At 39.3% G+C, this 10,061-nt stretch overlaps 1 long non-coding RNA gene across 2 annotated transcripts; it reads left to right on the forward strand.

The window, feature by feature from the left end:
* Nucleotides 1–6,075: 6,075 nt before the first annotated feature.
* On the forward strand, nucleotides 6,076–7,280 carry LOC311505069. 2 transcript variants are annotated; one of them, XR_014699650.1, is made up of 5 exons: nucleotides 6,076–6,090; nucleotides 6,175–6,682; nucleotides 6,765–6,866; nucleotides 6,977–6,997; nucleotides 7,091–7,280. It is a non-coding gene; the product is annotated as an uncharacterized lncRNA (long non-coding RNA). The 2 variants fall into 2 exon arrangements; XR_014699651.1 differs by lacking the exon at nucleotides 6,076–6,090 and having other exon boundaries at nucleotides 6,143–6,682.
* The last annotated feature ends 2,781 nt before the right edge of the window (nucleotides 7,281–10,061 follow it).

A 10,061-nucleotide genomic window follows, 5' to 3' on the forward strand; every position in this document is an offset into this window, starting at 1 on the left:
TGCCACAAAGCAAGACATAGTTTAGTTATTTACAGAGAAAATTCTACATTATTAACTTGTTAAACAACCGTTTAATACCTCCACTGTTTTCGCTAGCTGCGGCAGCGAGTGACGGCAGCGTGTTAGCGTGTAACTGTTTACTTTGCCGGGAGGCTGGGACTAGCGGGTTTGGTCAAATGGCTCTGATTGGCTAGATGGCTGTCAATCAATCTAACTTGACCAATGGGTTTTCATGTGTCGGGGACTGAGGTGCGCTCCATTTCAGTACGCTGGTAGACTGTCAGGGCGGGCACACGGTTTACCTTTGGAAAAAGTGGGGGGGGGGGATGAAATCACCTTGTTGAAAAAGTGGGGGTGTTGCAACACCCCCATCCCCCACGGGTGCGACGCCCATGCACTCACCTCAATATTAGGTGGTTCCAGGTGTAGAAGCTGCAGTGTCACATTATGTCCACTGGGCTGCGCCAAATCGTCGTTAACTGAAGTCTCCGTGTTCATCATCGTCATCTTCTGTAACCGCTTGCCCTCTGGAGGGCCCCGATGGGGGGCTGGATCCCAGCTGTCACAGGGCGAGAGGGGGGTACATCCTGGACAGGTCGCCAGTCTATCGCAGGGCTAGACTCCTTGGTAAAATAAAATAAACTGTTAACTCACATGTGTTTTTAATAAATAATTAGTATTTCATAAATTACGAAAAATAACAGCGTGATTAGAAATAAACAACAACACATTTGTTTGAAGAAATAACATGAAAAATTAAATGAAAATGCAACGTGTAATTCTCAAAAATGTCAATAAGCACTCAAACACGTTGTTGAACTAAGAGCAGGGCCGTTTCTAGCTTTGTGGGGGCCATAAGCAAGATGCTGTTTGGGGGTCCCAGTTTGTCAAACTACAATGAAGAGATCCTAACCCTTAGATGGTCCACTAAGATGCCACAATCTATTACACTTCATGAGCAAAACAGGCTACAGTTAAAATTAAACATCTTAAGTTGAGCCACTAAGGCAAGTTAAACTGATAAATATATATATATAATATAAGGAAAATAACAATACTCTATACGTCAATAAATAAAACGAGTGTTGTTAACTTTAAATAAGAAAATACAACAAACCAACATCTATTTTAAATTGCAACAATGAAAATAAAACAACACTAAAAATAATGCTTATTTAACATCCCAGTCTGACACTTAACAGCATATGCCCTTCCTCCCTGTAATAATATTAATATGAATAAAGGGTCTGGAGTCAGTCAGTCTTTCCCATGGCAGGACAGGCTGTCCATTCACATGCGACATATTCATTTTATATTAGACAACTTTCATGAAGCAAACACTAAAGCTAAGTTTATGACGAACAAATCCTAGCCAGCTAGCTAACATTTATCCAGGGCTAGCTAGCTGGCTAGCAGGACAAATAAACAAAAAAAAAAAATGCATTTCACCTCCACCTATCCCCGCATCACCAGCAATGCCTTACTTTTATCCTTAGACCGTGTTTCTTCCTCCGTTTTCTTTTTCTTCCGTTTTTCCGCGCCACAGAGATAACTTCTTTTTGATGCCATTGCTGTGGTTGTTTTGTTTAATATTCTCGCTAGCGGTTATGATGAGTAGGCTACCTGTCAATCATTCCCATCATACCTGTCGGCGGCCAGGTGCGTCACTCACTGTGTGACGGTGCGGTCCAAGACGTGATAATGCCGCAAACACACCAGCCACAGCTTATCATTGCAGTTTATGTTATTTATATATCCTACGTTTATTTTTAAGCATGTATGGGATGTAATAAACACACGAGATAGCAATAAACAGGGCATTTTAATTCTCCTGAGATGCGGATGAGCATGCAGCTTTGGGGCCCCCTGGTGGCTTGGGGGCCCTAAGCATTCGCCTAGTTCGCCTATAGCAAGAAAGGGCCATGACTGACAATGACAGAGAAATATACAACAAACAATAGTATCATGAGGCTTTAAGTGATGTTTCTTTTAATAATCTTTAAATTAAAATTGTCATAACTAAATAGATACACTGGTCTGAATAAGGCGTCAAAGTAAAACTGTCTGGACTCACCTGAACAGAGGTCGCCGTCAAGCTAACAAAGGGCGGATAACCTGCAATGTCACATTGTGTCCATGAGGTGGCGCCAAAACATCGTTGATTGAAGCCTCTACAACGTGAGTATGACAAGGCCAAAATGATGAGTGCAAATTACCAACAAGCAAAATGAGAGAGATTTATTTTTTCAGTGCCTTTACGTATATACACTGTGGCATTTATACATATACAGGACAAAAATAAACAAATAAATGAATAAATAAAAGCAAGGTAGGACTGTGAGCACTGTCACAAACATAAGAAAAGACAGGAGTGACTTAAGGCTACTGGAGGGCCATCCCGATGTCATGAATAATGTGTTCTTCATTGCAAATGAGTCTTCATTTCGTAATGTACCTGAGGCAAACTAGAAAGGATAGAGCGGAATTTCACAGTAACATGGGGAAAGAAACCTCCATAAAGCCAAACATCAACAGCAGTGCATGGAACAAGACAAAACAGGAACAGTTAAGTTTGTAAAGTTATTGAACTATGTATAGGTTATTGAACAGCCTATGCATAGGCTGTTAAGATCAAAGCCAGCATGTTGTATGCTGATTATAATAAAGTAAATCAGAAAAAAGACACACCCGTTGGAACTGATCAAAAGATTGTTTGCATAGTGTTTGAGGGATTAGCAATGATCAACAGCAGATATGAGACTCATTCAGACTTTATTTACTTTAGCATGATCTCCACTTCCATCTATTATTTCTTAATGTATTGACCAATGTTTCTCGAAAGTAATGATGCAGGAGGTTTTCGGTTTTCTGTGCAGTGCTAAACAGAGGCAGTGAGCACATCAGCATAACTTACATAATACGATCTGACAGAATTACTAAAGCTGAAGTAGGTGCACAGTCGTGAGGTGTGTACAACCAACAGTCCTGTTGTTCAAACTGAACAGCCCCATGAATGTGCTTGAGTTAGCAATACTAACTTTGGTTGAGAACACAAATTCAAAAGGTAAGACATGGAATACATGAAAAATGACAATTCTACAACAACACTTTAGAGTTATTGCCCGTTCACAAAAACAAACGGACAGATCATTCCGGGCGTGTCCTGTATCTTCCGATGTGATGTTTCAGGTCATGTTTTACATGGTTGACAGAGAAAGGTGTGTCGTGAGTTATGATCGGTACAATTATTGTAAATGCCCAGACAAACAGTGAGGATTGTTTTACTATTGTTGCTGTCTGAAATGGCAGCAACATGTTGCAACACCAGTATGGCATTAATCACAGTTAAAATTCTTCTTTTTAATGATAGACTCGGATTACACCCACGCCTTGCATTATGCAGGATTTAGTTTAGCTTTCCGAAGGTCAAAGGAAGAATAAATAAGAATTAAAAAAAAAAAAAATCAGTGGCAATGGTAATCTAAGTGTAAGTCCAGATGAGACACTGCTTTACCAAAGTTTTGAAGAAAGTGTTGCTTTCCAAGACCATATTTTAGAGATAATATTTTACATTATACTACATTTGTTCCACATGTGATTGCTAAATTATTTTGGGGTTAGTCACTGCAAATCACATACTAAATGTTCTAATGCATTATGCATCGTCATGGACTAATTATCCAACAGTATAAAATGAAATGAGCTTAAACTTTTATGCTTCAGAGACATCTCACTGCTAATAGTAAATGCAACTTGACAAAAGTTGGTCTTGGAGTATTTACTTTACTTTTTCCTATTATTTCCAATGTTTAGTTAGTAAATCCTGTGTTTTGTTTTACCCGCAATTATCCTACAACTGTAGATTCTGACAAATGTCTACACCCTGCAGAACCTGTTTGCATGAGGTATAACATTCATATGGCGCACATTTACAGTGAAAGCATGGTAAATGGAATCGATGGTGGGCAACAGAATATGCTTCTTTTGTGATATGTATATAGATTAAATCAGATCTGTTAATGTGTCATCTTTGCACGTACACGGGAACAGGGACATTCAGGTTTAGGATTATTATTATTGACTTGATACTTTAGTGCGCATATTTAAGTCAAAAAGAACCCATTAAAAGAAGCAACATACAAGTATGATATTTTTCTGCCTCTGCAAAGTTTAACAAACTAATGCATTCAAGTTTCCTTTGCAGGTGCAGTTTCTGATCCATGGTAGTGTTCGGGACCAGGTACAAGCAGGAGCATGTTTTTTAAAAGTCAGTTTGACGTCAGTGGTGCTGAAAACCTGGATTAGAGATCTGTTTTAATATAAAACTTAAAGGATAAGTGCTATATTTTACTACATTAAGCCTTTAATTGCCTAACTTAACTCATTCCCAGGCTTATCTAAAAGAGTCCAATCTTCCATGCTTTGGGTAAATCTTGTTGCTAAAAGTCAAATTTCATATGGTACATATGGAATTTTATCAGATATCAGTCAGTTTAAGTTATTATGTGCAATGGTAGATAACTTTGATTTGTTTAACCTACTCAGAAACAGCAGGATTATTATTGTTTGGGGGGCATTTGGTCCTCTGTGCTGATAGATGCCGGTGGAGAGATGCAGGAAATGAGCTGAAAGAGGGGGAACAACACCCAATGAGGCACCTTGGAGATTAGAGATTCATGATACATCATTGCTCATCATTGCTCATATTTCACTCAAGAGAATCCCTTAAGAAGAGTGCCACACACAACCTATTTTCATTTTCTGCCTCATTTAACAAACCTACGCACCAAATTTTCTTTACTCCAACCGTCTCGAATTAGAAATATTTCCTAGATCGAGAATGAGAGCACCGTTGTTATATTTTATTTTCTTGACATTTTAGTAGCCAAACCTGACCCTTATCTTAAAGTCTTCACAGTGATGATGTGCAGATAAATTGAACATTGGACACATACATTTTTGCAATCACCGCATGTCAACATTCTTTTATGCAGACGTCTATTCTAGGCAGCATGTTATGTTTCCCCAGCAGCTCGCTCTATTACAATAGCCTTTTGGATGCCCTGGGATTACTTTAATGTTTTGGGTACATCTTCCTGCTATGAGCAAAAATTCAAAAATTTTGTTGTGGCGACAGTTACACTGCAACTGAAGATCCTGCAAAATGACTGCACCCTGCAGAACCTGTTCATATAGTCTAAGTCTAAGATATAATCAGATGATCTCATGGCTGACTTTTAACATGAAGGATTACTTTTTGGAATGAATGCTCATTAACAGTAACAATAACAGTAACAGTAATGGTAAGTAACGCTGTCTGCTTCTTTGCTTCATATACAGCACACATGGTTTAATCGGATAATATCTGTCTTTATGACAGTCGGTTAAAGTAGTGACCTGTATGTGCAGTGGTTACATGATTTGTTTAATTCAAACTCAGGACATTCAGAAACGTTGGGATTACTTGCTGGCGCTAGTTCTATCACAAAGAATCCCTTAATATCCTGCAATATGTCAGTATTATCAGTATGTTGCACACAACCTATGGCACACTTCAGTCACCTGCCAGTGCACATGTTTCTGTCCATTGGGAACCTTCGGTATCAGTAACAAGGAGCAGCATGACCATTTGCATTATATTTGCACACGTTAATTTCCTTTTCATGCAGACTTCTTGTGACGTTTCCCCAGCGACAATTACTACTTAGCAAACAAAAAATGGATGCGCATGAAGGCAATTTTTCTAAGAAAGAGTTTGAGATATCAAAGTAGAGCAAAAGGAGGCGTGTGTCGTCAGGGCTCGGCCAGCATCTTCCCAGACAGCCCTGTTTATGCCCCTACCCTCCCTCAAGTGTCTATGAAGATTCTTAATTTAGCGTTTTGACATTAAGAGTGAAAAACACTACTTGTTTTCTGCGTCACACCCAAATCTTACCTGTCCTGCAACTATCAGTCTGCACTAACAGTCGCATTTCACAGCAGGAGGCTTGCGTGCATCATCAACACACCCACATTCTTTACCTCACGCACTGCCTTATAAATACAGTCAACACAAAAGCCAGACACGGATAATTTTGACTTCTGCATCAGGTACGTAGCTGGCATTGATGATTATTAATAATGAAGACCAGGATAAGAATATGTTTTTAAGACTGTTTTATGTTTCATTTCCAGGAAAAGACTTGATACTACACTTTACCATACAAAATGAGTGATCGTAAGTCTTGTTTATAAAGATATTTTTTCGTAATGCCTTGAAATGGTTTTCTATGGAGAAAAAAAAAGTCTAATCAATACCTTAGACTGCTCTGCTTTAGTGCATGCTGTCCATTTGTATGCATACATTTCAGCCTCATCTGGTAATTTGAGAATACTATATCAACTTTTATGCTCACTTTTGAGTTGATTTTGATATTCTACATTTATCTACTGCATAAACCTTTTTGTAGAATTTTTGCTTCCAAATCATTTCATAGTTTCAACAGTGAGCAAATGTTCATTTCAGGAGCATTTAAATATAAGGAAAAAAATCATTAACCGTCTGATTTTCATTTTGAGGTGCAATTTCATATCCGGAAATGCAACAAAGATTAATTTATGAACTTTTGTTTATTTAATGTGCAATTTACACATTTTAACTTTGATTTTTTTTTTTCTTTTTCCAACTATAGAAAGCCAACAGGTGAGACACTTTATTTTCACACAGCGCTTTACACTTGTGACAGCATGAAAACACGTGTACTAAATCTGTTTCCATCTCTTAGGCTCAAAACAAGGCCCAGGCGGAGGAAGAAAACAAGCCCCAGGAGGAGGAAGAAGAATCTGGATCTGGATCAGGATCGGGATCAGGATCAGAATCAGACGGAGTAAGACATCTTCCATCTTGCTAACTTGTGCTTTAAGCTGTTTCGCTTCACCGGATGATGCTGTACTCTCGTTGCACCCATGTGTTCATTTTACGTTTTTTCTTTTACAGGAGGGAGGAAAATGCAAGAAGGTAGAATTTCATCATCCTTTCATCTGATCTTTAAAGAGACTGTGTCAATCTTCTTTGATTTTTTTGTTGATTTTTTTATTTATTTATTTACAGGGCAAAGGAAAGAAGGGAGGAAAGGGCAAGGGCCGCAGTGACAAGGGAAAAGAACATGGCAAGGGCCATGGACAAGGAAAAGGCAAATGAGTGAAGAATATGACTGTGGTCCCAAATGAAGCACTTGTATTGATATTCTGTGAAAATGATTCTTAAGAACTGAATACATCTATAATAAACTACATTAAAATTCAAGAAGACTGGCTCACAGTTTTTTCACACAGCATGTAAGTGACTCCATATTAACACATCCATCCAAAGGAGTAAACATAAAATCTTCAGCGTCCTGATTTCAAAAGTTTCAGACATGGGATGCACAAATGAAAATGAAATGAATTAAAAGCGGGATGATAGACTAGAATAGGATTAATCAGCTACATGCCATTCAGGTGCTGCACGTTATGATCACAAATAAATGTTATCAAGACACAAAGGTATAGGCAAGAAGAAGGGGGGAAATGTTGTCCCGTAGGTGGTGCTATAAGAAGGGCCTTGAGATGAATGTGGTTCAACTTCAACTTCAACTTCAAACAAACTAGAGTCAACATTATTTGAGCTAATGTCAGCATGCTAACCTGCTCACTATGAAACAGACAGCTGGCTGAAGGTGGTGTAAGTAAGACAAGCTCACAAAGTGCTATGAAGACATGTGGTCAGTTCAGTCGATTGCAATTTGACCTTCACAGGGTACAGAAAAAATATCTGACCAGTTTCACAGTCGAACATGTATCACCAAGTCTAATGTTGGGCTCTGCATGTCCCAGTATAAGAGCTAGTGAGAGGATTTTGTCACCTATGGACAGAGCAGGGCTTCCATCATTTATTCCAAGCCAACCATGAGATGGCAGCAGATTCATCTTTAAAGAACCAGAGAGAAGGATTTAGTGGCACCTAGTGGTTAGTCTGCAGATTGCAGGTAAATGAATGTCCCATCTTTTCCGAGAGCGTAGCGCCTGTGGTAGCTGCTAAAAACGTACAGGGCCCTCTCTAGATCCAGCGTTTTGTTTGTCCCTTCTCAGCTGCCATAGAAGCATAAAGTGCATCAAGGCAGACTTTGTGGAAGATGAAAATATAATTATAAATATTGTATTTTACTTAGCCCCTTAACTCCTTCACACTAGGTCTTCAAAATCCAAACATAACAGCATTACTAATCGTCTCATTTGATCCTTGACAAAAAAACACTTTCTTATAGTAGCGCCAAGAAGCTGAAAGTCAAAAAACACACAACAAATATTTGACAAAATGAAGTTTAACAGCTACCACACATTTATCCTTCCTCATTTAATAACAGTTTTGAGTTTATTTACACCATGTTGCTGGCTTCAAGGGAACATTACACACTTTATGGTAATACTATAAGGCTCTTGTGTATACGTATGTGTGTACATAATAGTTTTGTGTGGAAGCGGAAAACAGAAAAAAGTGTTTTTCTTTCCTCGCATTGCTGCTTGGTGTGTACAGTTCTTCCACTAACACTTCCACTTACTTTAAAGCATTCATAAAAGCAGCATCAACCTTCACAGTGCCTGCTGGTATTTTGTTGCCCCTCTGGGCCTGAGCTGCTAGCGGTGTGGTGAAGTGAGAACGAGTCGCTGTTGAACGCCTGATCTTGTCCCTTGCTGACGGATTCTCTGACGCAGTTCTCTTCAACACGCTTTGTTTGTAAATTTTGAGAAGGATGACTCACCATGCTATTATGAGCATCGATCATCTGACTGGTGATATGAATCACTTTCACATCATGACTTACATGTGAAGGTGTTTTAGGAACTTCTTTTCTGCTTCTGATATCTAATGTCATAACAGTCACATCTGCATTCACTGTCAGCGTCTCATGGTTGCTTTTACCTGATCTTCATGATATGTGTTTGGAGTCATGCTGTCATCAGCATACTCATTAGCAAAAACAATTCCCTCCATCGCAAAACACATAGTAGTTTCTCCAATATATTCCTGATGGAAAGGGGTCTTTTTGAACATCCGCCTCCAAAAGGGCTGTATCTGCAAAGGATTTTCTATCCTCAAAGACTTTGTTTTTGACTGATCAACACTGTTTGCACTTTTAATTGCGTCTCTATTTTCCTCCGCATTGACACACTGAGATATTTCTGTTGCCAAAGTGCCACAGACAGTGTTCATATCCTCAGAGTCTCTGGTGTGTTTGTTGAAGATTGTAATTGCGTAATCCTGACCTCCATCATGGTTTCCCCCTTCACCAGGTTTCGGGCAGTTCACTGAGGCAGACAAGATGTCCTTCAAAGCAGACAGCTTCTGTGTAAACTGATTTTGATCCACTTCAGGATTCAGGGAGCGCGAGCGTCTGCGGTGTTCTGCAGATGACTCCTTTTCGGCCTCTTCACAGGTTTGCACTGATATTTCCCTCTTATTAAGTCTGCGTTTTTGGGTGTTTGACCTGCACACTTCAAAGATCCTGCATCCAGCTTTGAAATTTGACTTTCTCAGCTGAGGACGTTTAGAACAATGTGGCTTTCTCCTGAGTATTCCCTGAACCGCACTACACCCTGTTTGAGCTTCTTTCACTGACATGGTTCATTTAAAATTGATCCATTTTCTTCGAATGTATTCCTGCTGATGGAAGAACATGTGTTCAATATTAGTTCCCCTTAGATTCACACAGAGCTCATCACAATGAGACAACATCAGTGAGTCACTCTCTGTTGTTCACAATGACGATTACATTTCTAAGCACTGTGGTCTGATTTTACCTCAGTGAAACTGATGCGACAAAACAAATGACAAAAATTTCCATTGTTTACCGTGCTGAACATTATAAATGCAAAGTTTCTCCTTACCCGTCTGTCACGTTGACTTCTTTTGTCCCACAGCATAACACTGTGTGTGAGACATCCTTGAATGTGCCTCTGCACTTGAGTGTCACCAGAGTGCTTACAGCAACATGCCACACTCGTTTCCATAGCAATGCAAGTGATGCAATAACTATGGAAAG

Source organism: Chelon labrosus, assembly GCF_963514085.1.
Source record: "Chelon labrosus genome assembly, chromosome: 20".
Lineage (NCBI taxonomy): Eukaryota > Metazoa > Chordata > Actinopteri > Mugiliformes > Mugilidae > Chelon > Chelon labrosus.